Source organism: Patagioenas fasciata, chromosome 2 (genome assembly GCF_037038585.1).
Source record: "Patagioenas fasciata isolate bPatFas1 chromosome 2, bPatFas1.hap1, whole genome shotgun sequence".
NCBI lineage: Eukaryota > Metazoa > Chordata > Aves > Columbiformes > Columbidae > Patagioenas > Patagioenas fasciata.
In genome coordinates, this window is record NC_092521.1 from 94,894,542 (window position 1) to 94,914,847 (window position 20,306).

At 43.6% G+C, this 20,306-nt stretch overlaps 1 long non-coding RNA gene across 1 annotated transcript; it reads left to right on the forward strand.

Annotated features, from left to right (window-relative positions):
- Positions 1–3,325: 3,325 nt before the first annotated feature.
- On the forward strand, positions 3,326–8,768 carry LOC139827407 (uncharacterized). The gene is made up of 3 exons (XR_011737942.1): positions 3,326–3,413; positions 7,362–7,437; positions 8,494–8,768. It is a non-coding gene; the product is annotated as an uncharacterized lncRNA (long non-coding RNA).
- Positions 8,769–20,306: the final 11,538 nt, after the last annotated feature.

Here is a 20,306-nt window from a genome sequence, read left to right on the forward strand (position 1 = left end):
GTAGATAAAAGTCTTCAATTTACTTTCTGAATATGTAAAGATGTCTTCCCAGGTATTGTAGAGGCTTCTATCTAGAGCCTCCTGAACTCAACAGGATGATGACTATCCATCTGATAGAATACCAGGATCCCACACTGTTTCTTTCTTACTTCTCTGTGCTTAAAGGAAATATCTGGTATTTTTCAGACTTTTTTAACATTTATCCCATTGGACTCCACAGCTGGATTTCTCAAACCTCTCATATATCGGTCTGAACAACAATGGAAAGAGCTAAATAATACAAAGCTTCAGTGAAATCCTGAAACAGAGCTTACTGCCTCTCCAAACACTTCCCAAGTTCCAGCATTTTAAGATTAATTAGCTGATTTCCTTTTACATAAATCAGTGTCTTCAAACATGATGCAGCTGTGCATTTTCATTAACCACTTGGATCCTTCTGGGTATGAGGTTTGTGATCACCACTACTGGGCTGCTTCCATGGCTTTGAGAGTTGAAACTATTTGCATGGAAATAATAGTGCTTCAGAGACAAGGAAAAAGTGGTGATTCAGACTTGTCTGGTTCTCCCACTCAGCCAAACTGACTCATCCACAGCTTCAGTATGCAGCACAAGAAAGGATGTGTGAGCTGAGTTGCTCAAGTCGTTTTCTACATCTAATGCCACACGACTTGCAGTTTCTCACGCCAACAGGAATTTGTCCTTGCAAAGAACCATATGCTTCATTTTAGTGTCTCTTTGAATGTGTTTCCACCAAGACAACTCATGGAAGTTCTTGCTCTGGGTTCTAAAGGCAGGGACTGCTTTAATATTTGTAGTATTAAATGGTATGAAGTGCAACAGACAGAACTAGAGAAAAGTAGCCCATGTGTACTAGCAAAGGGTTCATAATGCATTCAGCCAGTCTTTGTTCTGGTCAGTGGAAATAGTATCTGTACCTGGACTCTCTGAGCGTATTTGGTACATTTTCTGATTTTACACTTTCCCAGTTTCCAGAGCCCTTCTTTAGACAATGTGTATGCCAAGTGTGGATGAGATGTGGGGAAGCCAGTGAAGCTTCAAAAAACTACATCACTAACAAGATGCTTCTGAAAGCATTGGTGCTTTGTTAACTAAGGCATGAAGAAGGACCTAAATAAGTGCGATTTCCATTCTTTGACAATATGGACATCCTACAAAGGAAGACAAGGGTATGTATTAATATTCCTACATCACAGGTGGAGAAATGAGGCTCAGAGAAAACAAGTGCAATGGTCTCTGTTGGGTCTGCATTTTTGGGGTGCTTGAGAGCAACTAGGCACCTGAAATGGGGCACTCAGCTGGTAGACACTTACAGTTTTGGACTAGCTGGCTTTCCTAAGCTCCTATCAGTTGCAGCTGAATAAGGTGAGAAAGCAGGTAGAGAACCTGTTAGCAACGATGGACATGGTATCCCTTTGTGAAAGGAAGGAATGGGCACATAGCTGCATCGGTACAACTGTGCCCCGTGAAAGTGTAGTACGAGCTTAAAGCCCACATCAGTTATTACCTCCCAGCAGAAACATGGGTGTAAGCACCAGACAGCACACATGTGGGCAATGAATCATCAAATATGTTGCATGCTATGTACCTGCAGCTGAAGTCCCTGATGTGCTTTCAGCAAATCAGACATACCTGAGACATAGCTATAGCACGACACCAGATATTGGATCTGTACAAGAGGCAGGATTTCTGCGCAAAATCAATTTAACTTTCAGTAGCTGTTCTTTGGCTGTTTGCTGCTCTGCCAGGGCTCTTGCCAGGCATCTAAAGACCCTGAACTGGGGAGAAGTAGCTAAAGCTTACTAAGCCACCTTAGCAAATCTGTGGTTGCTGAAATATGTAAGGAGACCCATGGAGAAGGGGATTCTCATATTGGTACTTTGCTGGGGGGAAAAAAATAACAGGATGAATGAGTTGCATAGAAATTTTTAATTCTGAAAAATGGTTTTGAGCCTAAGCAGTAGTTTGTGTCATATCCCACTTGTTAAGTGCTGTGCAAATAGCAGTAATATTCTGCCGAAGTGATTATTACTTTAGCAATAGAACATTGCACATTGCTTGCAGGGCAGCTGAGATGTTACTTAAGGATGAAAATAACAGAGAATCATCACTTTATTAGTCACGCAGGAGTTCGTGAAAGCAAGCACATGTGATTTCCAGACTTCTAAGCCTACCCATGCAGATGGGTTTTGAAAGGGTTCAGTTTTGCAAAAACTCCCTTTTCTATGGGAATGTAGTGCAAGACTGCTCCATAATAGAGTCAGTCACTCCCCTCCTCTGGTGTCCTCCCTCTGAAAGCAGCTAGAACTTCAACGCAACTTGCAAGAATCCTTAACGAAAACAGTTATAGAATAGGTTTTAAAGGAAAATATATCTGTTGCATGAATAATTTTTAAATGTCACATATGTTAAATACTGAGGATTTGGACAGCCTTCCAGGATACCACAAACCAGTCACATTTCGCAACAGAAAACTTGTTGCTGTTTGACAAAGACTTGGTGATTCAGGCAGGATAGGCGGGCATTCCTGTCTACCTGTTGCAACAAGCCCATGTCCTGTGTGCAGCAAGAAGGTACCAAATCCTGGGAATAGACGAACCCAGCTAGCTGCTTCTGGAAAGTGCTGCTTTCTAATGCGGGCTTGTGTCCCACTGCTGGTCTTTACACACAGGTTTTTTTATGATAGTACAGAGACTTGCACTTTTCCTATAATCTGCCTGAAACCAGATTTGTTAGCTCTCTGGACGCACTGAAATGCCACCCTCCTCTTTCCTCTCGTAGGCTATTGAAGGGAAAGGTACAGAGGCAGTGGTATTTACTGCATTACCTACTGAGTCCCTTCAGCCTGAAGTATGATCCTATGTATCTAGAGAGCCTTCCTCATTTGTTTCTACTTTGATTTTGAATTTATGACACATGTATTTGGAGCTCTGGATTGGTACTGATTATTTCTAATCTGATCAAATAAATACAAGTCAGCAAGTCTTCCCTTTTATGCACTGAAGGAAAAAAAAAAGGAGAAAAAACATTAGTTAAGTCTAAGCCGGCAGCACAAGCAAGGTTAGTGCAGTTTGCTTTCAGACATTCGCGTACCCCTTTACAGCTATTGCTCCCTTAGAATCATGCTCTTTGAGACTGTAACACTGTTAAATCTCAGGCTCTAGGTTCGCCAGCTGTACTGGTGCGATCACGTTGAAGTCTGGCCTGCACTTTACGTGCTCTGTGACCTTGCTTCATCGAATCAATAATGGTCAACCATGTGTCCTTTATTTGCACAAAGGGTAAATTCAGCCCAGTCCAGCTTCTAGGCTACTGGCTCTTTGCAAATCCTCCTTTACCTGCAATAGTAAAACCATTATTTTGGGGTCTTTCTGGAGGATCTTTCTTCAATCCAGGTGAGTGTTGAACCTTTATAATGTCTGTAGTGAAGAAAGTGAATGCTGTCATGCTCAGGAAGGCAGTAAGGTCTCTTGACCAGACCAGGGAGGCCAGTCTGTCCCTGGGGCCCCTCAGGTCCTCAGCCACATGAGGCAAGCAGAGTATGCTGTCAAGTGCTTCAGGGGATTGGAAAATTGCAGCACTGGTTTCCTTATAACAAAGAAACAATCAGTTTTGTTTTTTTTTTCTTTTAATTCTCTCCCTCCTAAGAGCCAAAGGTGTTTCCTTGAAGACTTCCTTCTTGAAATCAGGCTTAGTTGCTTCCCCTTCCTTTTCTGCCTTGCCTCGTGCCCGCTGTCATTCACAGAACAGGTCCTCCCCTGGCGTGCCCAAAGGAACACTGTAAAAGTCAATGATTTCTGGTATCCAGACCTGAAACATTGCCACTGAAATGGAGAGAGTAGCTCTCCCATGGAATATGCGAGCTGAGGCAGGCAACCAGGCACTGGTTTTAATGAGGTTACATTTTTGAGATGTTCTTTGAAATCGCAACAGCCAGAGACTGACTCCCAACTCAAGATAAACAGATAATTTCCACAACAGAAATTCCTGTTAATATTTAAGCAAGGCTTAATCTTTCTCTTGAAATGAAAATACACTCTTTCAAAGAAACTTTATTTAAGCAAATCATGTTTCTTCAAAAGCATTTTAACAGCTCAAACAACTGTATATATCATCATCAGGAATAACACAGATTCTTAGCATTTTAGGAACTGATGCAGCAACTGCAGTTTATTAAATAAACCCTCATGAAAGGACTTAATGATTTCTCATCAGAGTGAGGGCTGCAGCAGGGAGCTTCCATTTATAACACTGTAATGCACAGGATAGTTAGTGGTCCAGCTGCATATGCACCTTTCCAATGTTTAAGGACACATCACCTTTCAACGTAGGACAAAATGATCGAAAGTGGATGATTGAGGATCGCTTAGTAATAGGAGAAATTTTTTTTAATGTTAATGAGGCTATGCTATAGCACTCAGCACTTCTAATATTAGAAAAGCATAGCAACAAAGAAAGTAGGGCAGCTTTATTAAGGACATTAGGGAATCACAAATCTAATGCAGTACACATTGGGCTGTGTCCCACATGTGCTCTATGTGGGACACTCTAAAATGTATGACTGTGCTCCTATTGTTCTGACAAGAGACAAGACAAAGGAGGGTGCTGAATACAGCAATGTCATCACTGGCACTGTTCAGTTGAATATCTTTGTCAGATGCATAATTTTTATTATTTACCATGGAAAGCTAGGCTGGCTTTAATCACATTTGCAAACCATTTTACAAATCCAGGTTAGAGCATTTGCCCTCAGACTTTAGACTTAACCAGATTTGTTTCTACAGATAAATAGTTTTCAATGTAGTAAACATTGTGATTGGACGAGGCTCATAAGCAAGTCAAAAATAAGCATGAAGCACTTGTCATGAAATCATGCACATCTTGAAAGGAGAGATACTTGCATTTCCTTTCATTCATTTCACACTTTAAAAAATGCAGCCATTTCAGATCCCCGTCAACGAAAGGAGAAGATCTATGATTTGAGTGTTGGAATGTGACGTTCTCATCTTTGTGTTGCTTTTATCATTTCAGATATCTGAGCAAAGAATTACTGTACCATTCATCTGGCATAGAAAATGGCCTCAAATTAAATTGTGACTCATTTTCAGGAAAACTAAGGAGAAGGAATTATTAACTCTTTTCCCACAGCAAATGCCCTAAGCCTAGATTCAAAGCAGTCTCATGTGGATGCAAATCCTGCTCTTCTCTGCATTAAACTCTGCAAATAAGCGCAGTCACAAGGCTTTACAATCCCGCAGTTATGCCTTTCATTCAAGGCGGACAAACCTGCCTTGAGTTGGTTCCCTCACATCAGAGCCGCAGAGCTAAGCAGTAGCTAACAAGTTTTAGCAGCCCCCAATGTCATCTCCTGTTTCTCCTTCTCCCTCAAGCAATGCATCATGCAGTGGTATTTGATCTGAATATTGAGGGCTACCAGCATGCTGCACTCAGCGTGTTTATTTTGAAAAAACAAAAACCAAAACCAAACTAACAATGGCACAAAACACAACCAAAAAGCAATTCTAACCAGTCTCGGAATAATTCAGAAGCAACAAACAGCTGGGATCAGGGAGTTTGGTATCTGCACGCACAGCAGCATCCCAGCAGAAGGACTGTGCTGTCCTTGGAAATGCCACAGAGCCTGAGTCCTTCCTGTTCCTGGAAGAAGACGTAATTGCAGTGAGTGGTGTGGTCGGATTTTGAAACTCTCCCGCAGGCATCCAGGGGAGTTATGCTGCATTTAGGTTGGGCTGGTTTAATACAAAACATGGGTGGGACGTGTAATGCTGGACTGACTCTAAAAGCTGGACAGAAAGAAGGGAAGGAGCATACGCGTCCCAGGTAAAGAAGCACCATAGTAAATAACATCTTTTTCCCTGGGCTGAACCAATGCATCAAGGCTGCTTCACTTTTCATCTCCTGACTCCCAGGATGCCAAACTCCAGCTCTCTGGTTTTCTCCTTTCAGATGCAGCAGGTTGCAGTTCCCTGCATGTCCTAGAAACCTCACAGGTCCCAACTTGCCGCTCCACAGAAATCTCAGGCTCTTTCAAGCATTTCTGGTCAGACCTACCTGAGGGTTTCAGAGCTAGCTCTCCATCATGAGAGGTCTGTGGGGAACATAAATGGGACAAGACAACGATTTGGAAAGGGGAAATGCCAGGCTGGAAAAGTAGAGAAACATGAGGCAAAAAGCACATTTGCTGGAAGCCCTTTGCAAGGAAGGGCTGGGAGGTGAACCGAAACATCAGCCAGCAGCAACAGGGTTAGTGGTATGTCTCCTTCCTCCTCTCTTTCTTGATTACAGAGGCACAAAAACTTGCTACCTCCTGTTGTGGAAAATGAGCTGGGTGGAACAATCATATGAGTGGGATTTAAACAATCTATTTGAATTGACACTTAAAGGAGAAAGCAAGTGACCTTGGTTAAAGTTATCAGGTTTTATTCCTGTATTTAATAAGTTTTCCAAAGAACAGTTGATGGCTAGTGGCTGGTAACCACTGGGATTTCTTCCACAGTATCCAAAGCCTTCTGCTAAATTTCATACTTCTGTGTTTTGCTAACTTAGAATATGATACTTACAAGTTCAAATACTTAAACAACTGAAATCTTTGTTCAAATGCTTAATGTTTACCTTTTATTATATTAGAAAATGGCAGCTTATATTTTGTATTTACTAGGTAATTAATTTTTTTCTTAGGAGATGTTGAATTGCCTTTGGATAGAAATTAGGCTATAATAACACGCAAAAAGGCAGCATTGGTTTTCATTATCAAATAAAGTCACATTAAATTATTTGGATGTGAAAGAAGAAGAAGGTGAAGGTGTCAAAACACATTTTGCATTAAAAGTTAACTGAATTATTAAACAAAGAAAACTGATGTTAATGAAATAGCTGTTAACCGGTGCTTAGACTGCCTAGAATCACTAGATCTCAGCTCTTGTGTCTCAGTTTATTCACAGACTGGAGGGTAGGAAAAACAAATTTCCAGCTTTTTTAACCATTTCCCATTTCCAATTAACAAGTCATTGACCAAACTAAAATGAAGAAACTGAAATAAAGGAAATACACTTTCCTCACTTGCAATAAAGGTTCCAAGTGAAAAAAAAAAAGCTTGTTCTTCACTTGAATAAGCACTTATTCCAGGAGTTTACTCACTGCCTTGGCTCCCCATTTCAGTGCACTACCTTTCTTTAAAATCTTGCTAGCCATCGTGTTACTAAACCACCAATCTTTTAATTTGAGGAAGGACTGGACCTCAGGCTCCCTTTCTCTTCACAAGCAATCGCTGTCTCTTGTGAGCTGTAAGGTCGTAGTTGACTCAGGATGTAAATATTCCATAGGGAGTGGGAGTGCTCCACTGGGAGGGAGAAGCTGAGAGCTGCTGGGAGCCCGAACACAGGAACAAGTTCTCAAAAGGTGAGAGATGAGATTTCACATTCTCTTAGGGAAGATGGAGGGGTTTAATTTGATTCTTCTGCAACTGCAGTTGCCTTAACTTCGTGCATAAGAGGGGAAAATATGAATCACCTCCAGAACTTCTGGGGGGTGGTGAGATTAACTTTATGAAGCCTCCAGATGCAGAACAGGTTGGGAAGCACCAGTCTGGGCATCCTGCTGGCATTTAGACACAAGACATGCAGCGCAGCCTTATCAGAGATAGGCGTGTTTGGCCGCATGAACAGCAGCAAAAAACCGTGCATTAAGAGGGGTGTTTCTCAAATCCAGAGCAAATTCTTTAGGGAAACAAATCAAAAGGTTAATTTGTGCTATCTCCACAGTAGCTTTTATTTGCTGTCAAATACAATTATGGATGTTTGGTATTTTCCCCGTTCTGTCTGTTCATGTTGTCATGTGTGATAATTTCATTTTGTTTTTAAATTGTGGTGCTTCCACAGATCACCTTCCGATATCTTACAGACTATTAGTAGCTTCCAGACTGGAGGTTAAAAAGCTTTGACACTGGGAACTCAAGCATTGGAAAGTTTAGTGCATGGAAAGGTAGGGAGCACAGAAGGTTAAAACTCGATTCTGTGAACACCAAAAATATTAAACTCGAGCAGCCATCTCACTCTCCTAAATCTAGCACAGAGTATTTTCCCATGTCACAATCAGCACATCTCAGAACAGAAACCAGATCTTCTGAGTTCCAGCCCAAAACCTCTCCACTGGGCTATGGTTATTGCATCTGCATTTATTTTGCCTTCCCACATCTGGTAGAAAAGCACAGTTTTAAAGTCTTAAAAATCCCAGTGAAACCTTCATTAACACCAAGAAGCTTCCAAGGCATCCTCAACACTGCTGACTGATTCCAAGTTTACTTCTCTTGAATTAGACTTGTTGCACAGCCAGCTTATGTTGATCATTTGCAGGAAAGAGGTTTCTCCTTTTTTTTGTAACACATTGATTAGAACCACCCTGTCTCCCTGAGGGGAAGTAGATGATTCATAACATGGGACCTTTTTTTCCACATAGTTCAGACACATTGGCTACTTCCCTCTGCTGGAGAGAACCAAGATTCCTTCTGGACAGACGGTCCAACCTACTTGAGAGATCCCTCTGAGGTCAAGGAGACTTCCAGAGGTGTCCGTCAGGCCAGTTCAGCGTTTGATGCTTTGGAGTGCTTCTAAATTAGACCTCAGCACTGGATAAAGGAAGATACACAACTGAGGATCTGGACTATGCAAACCAAGATGCTGAGGTCAAGATTTCCAGAAAACAAGATTTCCGGTCTGTTCTGCTGCCCCAGGAAAACATTTTCAGCCTTTGTGCCATGGTTATTTTCTTGATTAAATACAGAAGTTGTCTGCATGCTCATAAACCTCCAGGGGAGGAGCAGAACCACTGAGTTTTAAAGAGTTTTCGAAGCATAAGATGGCCTAATTTCCTCTCATGATTGTCAGAACTCTCTCCTAATTTCCCACCAAAAAACTGCCACATTAATCAAATTGCAGCTTGCATGGCAAAATGTGATCTTGCCAGTTTCCGTGTCTGTAACTGTTTAGTGCTCCTTCAGCTGAATTCTGAGAACCCGGTTAAAATGAGCAAATCTTTTTACATTCAGTTCATCTTCAAGGTGGGTAGAGCTTTGCCATGCCCAATACAGTGGCACAGAAAAATCTTCTAGTAGGAGAACAGATATATACCACGTACAATCATTACCTTTTAACCACCCAAGTCCACTGGATTGCCTGAAACAAAACAGAAATTACCCGGGCAGGAACACCTGATCAATATATGGAGGCAATTCCTGTGCTTTCACAGAAGGGGAAAGGGAGAGACAAGAGAGATGAGAGAAGCAGATTTTGTTGCTTTAGAAAAGGACAATGAAGATGTTCAAAAGAAATGTTGAGTAGGACAAGAAAAGTAGGGAACTTGAAAACAAAACGAAACAAAAAAAAACCCACCTCTGTTTACAAGAGATCCCCAAAAGAGACAGCATAACACAAGCACTGAAGCGTAGAGTTACTTGGATGACTGGTCTGGCATTTGGTCACTTAATGTTTGCAAGGAGCAAAACTCAGAACGGTTTTTGTCAGAAACACAGTGTTTGGGGCATCTTGCCTCTCTCCAGGAATTTGCTGTTGATGTGGAGTTTCACAAGTAACTCTTCCAGTAACCCAAATAGTCATGGAAAAATGCTAAAAGAGTCCTTTCCCCCTTGCTATCTGACTCTTTTTAATTGCTCACTGGAAACTTTTCACACTATCCATCACACAAGTCCTGTCAAGCTTCCCTTCCAAACAAAGCTGGACTCCCTGCAGTTCCCTTAGGAAAGAGACAAGTTCAATGTTTGTTCCCACGGAGCATTTTGGTAACCTCCACTCCCTGAAGTATTCCTTTTCATTTGATCTGCAACCAGCTCGCCTCAACACGAGCGTGTGGGGAAGAGCGCAGGAGCTGGAGATAACCTGGCACCTGGTAGCCACTCTCTTCCCTTCCCACCGAAATCAAAACCCAGCTCTTGGCAACAGCAGAGGCTCCTGAGAGACAAAGAGGTGACCGAGGCTCATAGTCCTTCATGAACAGGTTGTGCAGTGGCAACAGCCTGCTGGCAGCAGTGCACGAGGGCTGTGCAAGGCCTGCGTCACAGAATCACACAGAATGGAACGGAAGGGACCTCTGGAGATCATCTAGCCCAACCCACCTGCTAAAGCAGGTTCACCCAGAGCAGATTGCACAGGAATGTGTCCAGGTGGCTTTTGAATGTCTTCAGATATAGGAACTCCACAACCTCTCTGGGCAACCTGTTACAGTCCTCTGTCAAGCTCTTGACACCCACCCTTGAGATATTCATAAGCATAAATAAAATCCCCTCTCAGCCTTCTCTTCTCCATTGTCTCTCTGTGGGTAACCATGAGCCCCTGCAGCTGTGGCCCTGACCCATTGTGGCAGCCTTTTAGCCCTCCTGACTGAGGAAAAGCTCATGAAGACCAGAGGTCTTCCAACCCCCTCACAGATGTATTAGCCCTGCAGCAAAACCTTGTCAGCCCTTCCCTTGGCCATGAAGAAACAAACAGTGTGTCTTCCAGATGAGCAGCTCATACACACATAACCAACCCTCTCCTGGAGAGAAGTGAGCCCAGAGGGTACCAACAACCAAATAAGTGCAGGAGGAGAAGAGTCACGGCTAGGGCACAGATAAGGTGCCTGAATGTCTCTTGCTGCCTTTGTGCCAAATCAGCATTTGAGGGAGGTTTTTACTTTTATCCAGGATCATCTTGCCAGGTTACCCAGCAGACCAGTTGGTGTTTCTGCAAGAGAGCCATGTCTGGAAATTTCGAGCTTTTCTTTCTGATATTTTGGGGAGCAGAAGCTGACCAGATGCCTGTTGGATGCTCACTAGGCACAGTCTTCTCCATAGGTGGGCACAGCATCACTGCGTGGCCATACCATAGGTCCAACTCTTGCTGGCAGCACTGTGAGTACTCAGCACACAAACCTCATCTGTACAACACATGTACAACATGCTCACAGCTTTCCAGAAAGCTGAGTGCTGCTGAGGAGACACTACATCACACACATGGGCATCTTTGTACCCAAAATCCTCTAGGGAGAAACATGACAGCCCTTAGCGTGCATCTTCTTGCATCTACAGAAGGACTTGGCTGGCCCTGTTGAATGGCCTCTCTGCACGTCCCTGTATCCATAATTCATCCGATGTGCAGGCTGTGCTCCAACAGGCTGCTTGTGATGCCTCTTTTCAGCCAATCTAGTGGGAGCTGTGTTGAACTTTACTTGTCACTGACTGCTTCTTCACCTATTCATTACATACATATTAGTGCCTTCTCATTCTGCAGAAATAACTTTTAATGTGCCCATAGGGCTGATGGTGTAAGATGTCACATGACAAAAAACAAGGCATTTCATGTTCACATAATGCTGACTACTTTTCATCAGCAGGTCCCAAAGCACTTTATAAAGGTCTGGCATCTTTATCTCCATTTCACATACAGGGACACTGAGGTGCAAGTAGATGGGCAATCTACAGTCAATGTCAGCTCAGTAGTGGGTCCAGGGACAGAAACAATGTCTATTCAGTTCAAGTCCAATATTGTATAAACAGGGACCCCCACATTTGGTTATTGAGCTTGTAAGCCTCTGTTTACCCCTTACTTTCATATACCTTGTGTATGTTACACCTTTTCCAGTTGCAGAAGCCTCATATTATGCATCTCACTCTTCCCTCCATGGCAGAACAGATGGGAGCCAGCTAACAGCAATCCGCTTTTTTCTAGCACACATGTGATTTCTGATCGAAAGCCAGCAGCTTGGTTGGCAGGAAAAGACTGAAAAATATCATTGCAATTAATGTGGAGAAACTTGAAGCTACAACACTATCAGCAGCTCCACAGAATGAGACATAAAAGCGCAAAAAGACTAAGCGATGCTTTGCAAGCCATATGGGTGTTTTTTTTCAGGGACCGCTGGACAGTCTTTAATAGACCAGTTGGATGGGCAAATTCCTATTATTTTAGGGCAAGCTATGGGACGACAGAAAGTCTGCTAGATCGGCATCTCTGGTGGAAAAAGGAAAAGGAAAGGCATTTCAGAAGGTGGATATCAGAGCCACAGGGAGTTTAATACTGCTGGGTTAATGCAGACAAAAACCTCTTTAATAGCAGTCTGTCTGGGCTGGGGTTGCAGAACCTCAGTCAGATTCAGAAGCAGAAGACTGAGATCAATACAGAGCAGAGTACCAATTAACATCCCGGGTTTTCAAGAGCATCCTTCATTTGTCCTCTAAAATTTCTTTTGTCTCTGTCACAATTCAATAGACAGTACTGAAATTTCCCTTATATGTTATGATGCAGGTTGCATCTAGCAGGAGAAGCAACACCTTGCCTTACATCAGAGATTTACTTGAGAAACAGACATGATTTGTTAAGAAAATACTTTTTTCATTCTCCTCAGAGATATGTTTTCTTAAAATACAGTGTATATCCTTATATATATAATACCATCATGGTAAGGAAAATACAAACAAACTGCATTGAAGACAGAAAATGCTTAGATCAGTGTCTTCCTCTGAGAGCCAGGTAGCTGTGGCTCCAATATCTCTCTTAGTTCCCCTTCCCCCTAAGCACCCTGGAAAACATTTTAAAAGCAAAGTTTCAGCCTGAACATATAACTTCATGACCACAGTTGGTTGTGTTTAGCTGGTTATGTTACCTTGTTCCTTTTTTGGGGCAGGTCTCCACTGCAGGGCTGAACCGGTCAGCCAAGGGTGAATTTTATCCCTTGCTCCTTTACCACCCTCCCTCCCTTTTTTATTAAATCATTTGCATTTTTACTCCCTATGGAGAACGCTGGAGAAACACTTCAAAATAACAAGAAGTGATGGCAGAGACCGGTGCACAAGCAGGGCAGGAAGCCCAGCTGCACCACAAACAGGTGCCACGTGCTTGTGGTCACTGAGGTCCACTTGCCATTTCATCATGGGGAGAGTCTTACTCAGCAGTCAAACCCACCAGCCTGGAGGGTGTGACACAGCTGGCCCGAGACTTGAGCAAAACATCAGCCCCTTCCTACCTCTGCAACACCCCCCTTACACCTCCCCACCTCATCAGGCTGCTGAGGGGATGAATTTTGCATAGTCGAGTTTTTTATTTCCCATCTTAGAATCACAGAATCATGGAATGGTTGGGTTGGAAGGGACCTGTAAAGGTCATCAAGTCCAACCCTCCTGCTGTGGGCAGGGACATCTTTCACTACGTCAACAAGTTGCTCAAAGGCCCAGTGCAACCTGATCTTGAACACTTCAAATGATGGGACATCCACAACTTCTACAGGCAACCCATACCAGTGTCTCATCACCCTCACTGTAAAAAACTTCTTCGTGTCCAACCTAAATCTATCCTCTTTCAGTTTAAAACCATTGCCCCTTGTCTTGTCATTACAGTGTCTGGTAAAGTCTTTCTCCATCTTTCCTATAAGCCCTCTTTATTACATTGAAGGCCACAATAAGGTCTCCCTGAAGATTTTCTTTTCCAGGCTGAACAGCCCAAACTCTCTCAGCCCTTCCTCATAGGTGAGGTGCTCCAGCCCTCTGACCATTTTAATGTCCCTCCTCTGTACCCTCTCTAACAGGTCAATGTCTTTCCTGTGATGAGGACACCAGAGCTGGACACAGTGCTCCAGGTGGGGTCTCACCAGAGTAAAGCCTTGACCTGCCGGCCACGTCCCTTTTGATGCAGCCCAGAGTGTGGTTGACTTTCTGGGCTACAAGTGCACATTGCCAAATCATGTCAAACTTTTCATCCAATAATATCCCAAAGTCCTTCTCCACAGGTCTGCTCTCAATCCATCTTCAGTAACAGAGCTCTTCGGAGGAGGAAAGCGTGGCTACCTTGAATTAAACAGGTATTCACAATGACAGCAAAAAGAGCAAAGAATAATGGCTAGGAGCATTTAGCAACCTGTTTACTGCCAGAAGCACAGCAAAAAATTCACATTGCTTCATGACTGGATGTTGTAGGATCTTTACACATCCTACCAGAGCCTGCTCTATATAGCTACCTTTCCCCACAGTTCCCTTAACAAGGACATCAGTTCAGGTCTCTTTGGCAGGGTCAGTCTCAGGCACATTTTTTCCCAAAGGAAGTGGGAGACATACCAGCCACAGACAGGTCATGCAACATAAGGCTTCAGGAAGGTGGCAACACTAATTGTTCTGTATTAATTTAATTATTTCTGTTAATAGCTCTGGTGAGAGCAGCCTGCTGCCAGCTGTACCTCCTCCCTGTGAGGGGCTGAATCACTGGATTTGTTCTGAAAAGGACCCATAAAAATTGATTGTCCTGAGCAGAGGTGGCTGAGGTGACCAGGGTGGTGCCCAGGACAGTGGTGCACCCCAGGCAGCAGCACAGCACAGCCAGCCAGGGTACCCAGCCACCCAGCCCCCACATATCACTGCCCTGGGAAGGTTTTAAGGCTGACACTTTGTCTAGGGAAGCAATTGCCCCTACCTGAGGGTTTGGAGCCACAGCACGCAGAAGCCAATCCATGGCCCGTGAGACTTGCATTTGGGGATAGAACTCTGTCCCTACAACCTCTCCTTCCCATCACTTGGTGCCCTGCACCATTCTGAGGGGCTTTGTTTTGGTGAGAGGGGGCACTTTGCCAGGCTATTTACTTGGCAGGGCTCCAGCTGTGCACAACCTTACATGCACCTGTAGTCCTGCTTTACACATCTGGCCAGTCAAAGTCACCATAAAAACATAAATGTTCAAAGAGCACAAGACTGATTTTTCTTCAAGCTATCACTTTGCTGCTTCTCCAGGAAAGAGGCTTGTCTACATAAATAAAGGTAATAATTAAAGTGGGCGTGAGGGGGCACAAAGGGGGAGACGTGAGTAACAATTTCCATTTCCAAATTCAGCCCATTCTGTCCCACATCCAGATTCCACGTTGGGTTGATGTTTGGGGTCAGCCAGGGTAACAATGTATATATAGCAATTCAGCTGGAAATCAAAAATATGATCAGACCTGGTGAAAGCAAGCTTATTGGTATTTATTTTTCATTAAGTGCATGACCTGAACAAAGCTACCTTTACTTTTTTCCCCACATCACATTTTATTTAAGTTTATAGCACATTACAGGGATTCCACCATGCTGCACCCATCATATCATCTTACAATTCTGAAGAAAGAAATTGTAATTGATTTTGTCTCCTGAGTTTCATTTATTGCCAGAGACAGGTTGTTGGTGCTTCTGCATTTTGTTGTAGGTTTGTATGAGAAAGGCTTTTGAGATGAGGAACAACGAGGAGTCAAGATTTCTACCTGGAGCGACATTTCTAGAGTATGTTATAATTTATAAAAATTCACTCCACCCAAAAAGTAGATTGTTTTGGTTTATTGATACAATTTGTAATTCTTGTATTTCAGAAATGTAAAGGAAGACACTCATCAGAGATATCTATTCTGGTCACATGCATTCTGAGGACACAGATCAGTGCATAGGGAAACAGATGAAGGATTTGGTCAAATGGAACAACAAAGGGAATATTTTCTCTGTGCCCACCTCTCTGAGTGAGCAAGGGACATGGGCTTTTTTTTTGGAGTTTGCCTGCCACACAACCGAGACACAGCTATTTTGGCCCACGTCCAAAGGCGAGGAGCCACAGTGCCTGCAGGTTCCCTCCAGCAGGGTCAATGGGGTTTGGTTAGGGGGTCTCAGATTCAGCAGCCTGAGGGAGGAGAGGCCACCACAGCTCCACTTCCCCAGGTCCCAACCATAGCGTTGCTGAGAATATGTTCCCAGTAGGCACACATACAAACATAAGTATGTATACATCACATACATACATAGATGCACACGGCCAGCCACACAGACCACACAGTGTAGCAACACTCCGCATTCATGCAAACACATGCAGCACCAACAGCCTTGTCCTCTTCCCTTCACAGCCTGATCAGGTTGAACACCTATTAGTGAGGGGGAAAAAAAGTATGTGTATGTATTAACACAATGTGGATCCTTCCAGCAGCTGCCCATAGACACTCAGCCTGACCAGCAGCTGGCACTGGATGCTCTCACCTCCAGTTGCCTCCTGTGCAGATACACACAGAGGTCTCCCAGCAGACCCTAGTTGGCCAGGATCCCTTGGGTCACCAGCACCTCCAGCTTCCCAATGTGCAGATCACAAGCACATCCAGCCCAGACTTATGGCCCAGTTCCCTGGCCACTTACCCTTCCAAACAGCTAGTCCAGCTCAATATTTCATTCTCATCACACAGCAAGATATGCACCCAGACTGGCTCCAGTTGCTGGCACCATGGATGCTCGAGTACCTGTGACCCCTGGACTCACACCAGCAGCTGGCACTCACACCCCTACACACAGGCACACACTGACAGGGAGCCCCTCACCCAGGAAAATACGAGTTTAACAAGGAGACATGACAGACTGTGCTGGTCAGGAGCATTCTTGCCAGCCCCTGCTTATTTGTGACCTGTCCCTTTTACCCTGTTATCCTTCTATTTTCCAATAATTGATCCTCCTCAGACTACCTCAATCCCTCCCTGTTCTCGCTTTTGGTTCCTCCTCAGAACCTCCCATAAAAGTCTTGTGTGTTACCGAAATGCTTATTCCCTGCACCCCACGATGAGTCCCGGGGCAGGGACCTCTCAGTCTGAGAGCCATCCTGAAGACAGCCCAGGGAGCAGCCAGGGCAGGGAGTTTTTGGGTTTCCCCACCTTTGTGTGTGGTGATGAGCCTTTTATCATTTGATCTAACAGGACAGAGAGACCAAAGGGTCAAAAATATGAGGGGAGAGGGAAAGGGATAATACACTCTGGAGGTGACACCAATAAAACAGGGAAGAGCTCTTTGGGGTATAGTGATGAAATTTTCATTGTCTAATGCAGCCTGTAGCAATAAAGTCTGCAGGGCGACAGACCTCTGGGCAAGGATCCATACAGCACCAAGCACTTACATCTCTGCTAGGAGCTGTAGGCCCAACTATGGTTTGATAATAGTAACACTAGAGCAACAGAAGATTATAACCTAGCACTGTAAAATCACTCTTCTTGATATAAATGTGTTGATAATCCTCAAAGCCTATGTACAGTCTTTTTTATAACTCTTCCATCAGCAAGAAGACTAACAAAACCTGGTTCCTTGCATTGCACATGCCCTCTTGTGCAATACCTTCCCGTGCCCTCACGTCCCCAGCCAGTTCCCACCAAAATGTTCTGCTCTTTCTCTATCTTCACCCTCTCACCAGGGGACTACACTTGGTGTGACTGGTCAGGGGCCATGTGAATGGTGCTTGGAGAGGTTGGCAAATGGCAAACAAACTCTGATTAATTTTCCTTCTAGTCCTCTATTCAGCTAATGATTTTCAAAAATCTTAAAGAAATGAAGCTGCTGAAACTTTTAGCTCTCTGAGTAATTCAGATGAAGGTGGCAGAAAGTCCAAAACTTTTGGCAGAAAGGAGAATGGACATGGCATGTCTATATGAACCTCTGTTCTTTGGGAAAAACAGATAATAGAAAATACTGACTTTCCAAAAGAGCCTAAGAGAATACTCCTCCAAGAAAAAGACATTTTAAAAAATTTGGTCCAATCCCTCTGTAGGAGATAGGCTGTACAAAGACAAAGGAAAGGTCCTCTAGCATAGTGAAGACCACAGCTGGTACCTAACAGGTATGAGGGTCTGGAAGAGGTGTAACCAAGGTGTGATGGCACTTGTGTCATTCTCATCTGCCACACCAAGGCCAGCAAGCTGTAAGTACCCAACGTGCCTTAAAGCTCTGCAATGTCTTTAACCATGTGGGGGCAAACAGCTGCACTGCCCCTCGTCTGGCTGGGCATCACACAGAGGGCTCTGGCGTGGGTGCGAATAACTGGGTGCAGTTGGGAACTTCATCCTAAAATTACCAACAATTTATCCCGTCAGCCTTGCTTATAAGCCAAAGACGTGTAGAGCTTCATTTCCCATGCAAAGGGGACTCTGGGGGATTAGGAAACTTTCCTGATGGAGAGGAAAAGGAACTTGGTCTCTAAGATCTTGAGATCCCAGCCTGCTCCAGTTTGCACGGCTTCACTCAGGGTGGCTGAGTGGAGGGTGCCTGAGACAGCGTTGCCTGCAGGGAGAAGATCCTGTAAGTGCATCTCCTTTAAAAAACAATTTTGAGTGGATCAGTGAGTATTAGTTTTCCCAGGCATGGTGATTAAACTAAGCCTGAACAGTATTGCCTCCAGAGGCACCTAAAGAAAAGCTTATTGCTTCAGTTTTCTCCTCTTCCATAAATTTCAGAGCAACCTCAGGAGAAATTAACACAAGAAATGCCTTCTCCTTACATTCTCCTCTATAGGGAAATACTTCAATTTCTGAGAGGTTTTTTTGGCAAGATCTGCCAATAGATTTACCACTGATCACAGTCAGATCTTTCTGTTGGAAAATGAAAAACCGAAGAAGGAAGGACAGAAACTCAGATGGGTCAGCTGGCACAGCAGACCTCGAGTCAGCAATGCTTAGCTCTGTGACACTTCAGGATAATCTTCTATGAAACCCTTGTCCAGGGTCACAGCTGTTTCACTCTTTCTTTTGTTAGTTAACAACCTGTCTTTTAATACTTCCCTTGCTCCCAAGGAGGCCGCACAATCCTATTTCTGCTTAGATTCATCAGAAACAGGGTCATACCCCATCTTCACATTTTCTGGATGAAGGGGAAGCACAGCACCCAGCACTAAGCAGGGCACGGTAATACAAGAGTCACTCTACCTCTGGGCAATACCACAGCTGAATTTAAATTGTCGGATGCATAAGAAACACATATTTGATAAAGAATGAGAGACTAATTAAGACAGCATGACTCTGAGCAAGCACAAATCTTGCCTGGTGTTGCCATCTTGGATTTCAAACCAAGATGTCAATTAAAGATTTGAATGAGGTCAACTGCAGTGACCCAGCTAAACAAGATGCAATTAATAGAAGGCTGACCTCTCTTACCCTTTTCCCCCAACCTCCTCTTCTGTGTACACTTACTGCTCCTGGGTCGAAAAAGAAAAATGGAGATTAACACTAAGTGGGTGTTACTTCACAGGGTGGTTTAAATGGTTAGCTCCTCTCTTTCCTACTGCATTTTTAACATACACATCACACCCTATTTATGGTTCATAGGGAAGGATTTGAATGCTTTTAACATCCTCTTTTAGCAGGTCTTTTGCTCTGCCCTTGCAGAGAAGCTGTCTAAAGCAAGCCATAGGTGATACCATCCGATATAATGCCCACATGTAAGGAATACTCTTGAGGAAAGTCCTGATCCTAAAGGGCATCCTGTGGGACATATTCTGTAAACCAAATATGTCTAACAAAATATACAACTATTTTCTGTCTCCATGCAACACACCATTCCCTAGAGAAGATGGTAGTCTGACAGTTGACAGCTAAGAGGAACAGGAATAATTGCAGGCTGCTGCCACCTCTGTCTCAGAAAGTCTGTAGCCTTTTTACCATTGACTATCACGAATATTTGGTTGCTTGACAGTGTGGGAATGTGATATAGATAAATAAATGTTGTATCGACTGCTAAATACCAAAAACATACATAAGCAAACAAAATGCTTAAAAAACCTGTAAATAAAACACCTGTGCATTTGTGGTACTGTCTGTTGCTGTGCACATGCATGAATGTGTGTTGAACGCACACCTGGCTGTGGGAAGGATGTAGTTGAAGCTGCGTTTGAGTTGGTCGGAGAGTCTCTGTGCTGCCTGAGGAACTGGCTGCTAAACTATCTGGGCTTCACCTAAATAAATGAATTATATAAAAATAAATTATTATAGATTATATTTATAGGAGTAAGTTGAACAGAGAGTCATTAATGTTTGGCAGGGACAAGCCAGTAGTCGCATACAGAATAGAAAATCTGGTGACAGTCCCTCAGCTGATGTGAATGCTGCATGGATGCCAGGTGAGATAGCGTCTGGGAACTGAAGGTGTTGCTGAGTATAGAATAAATGCAATGCAGAGTGGAGCATCTATCATCCTGCTGAACACCAGGGATATGTAACTACCCAGAGAACCAGAAGATCATTTTCACAACAGTTTTACAGGTTGGGATGCGTGCAAGAAGATTGTAGGGTTGTCGCTCTGTGACCATTGTCATGATTCGTGGGTCCTTACCCCCATCACAAAAAAAAATTCTCCTGCCTCTCAGTTTAGGCTTCATTTTTGTTTTGAAAACAGGACTTGGGTAAGTGGACCCATCTCATTCTTACCTCAAAATATTTCAGGTCTTGTCATGATCCCATAGACCAGTGCGAATCTCAGTGGA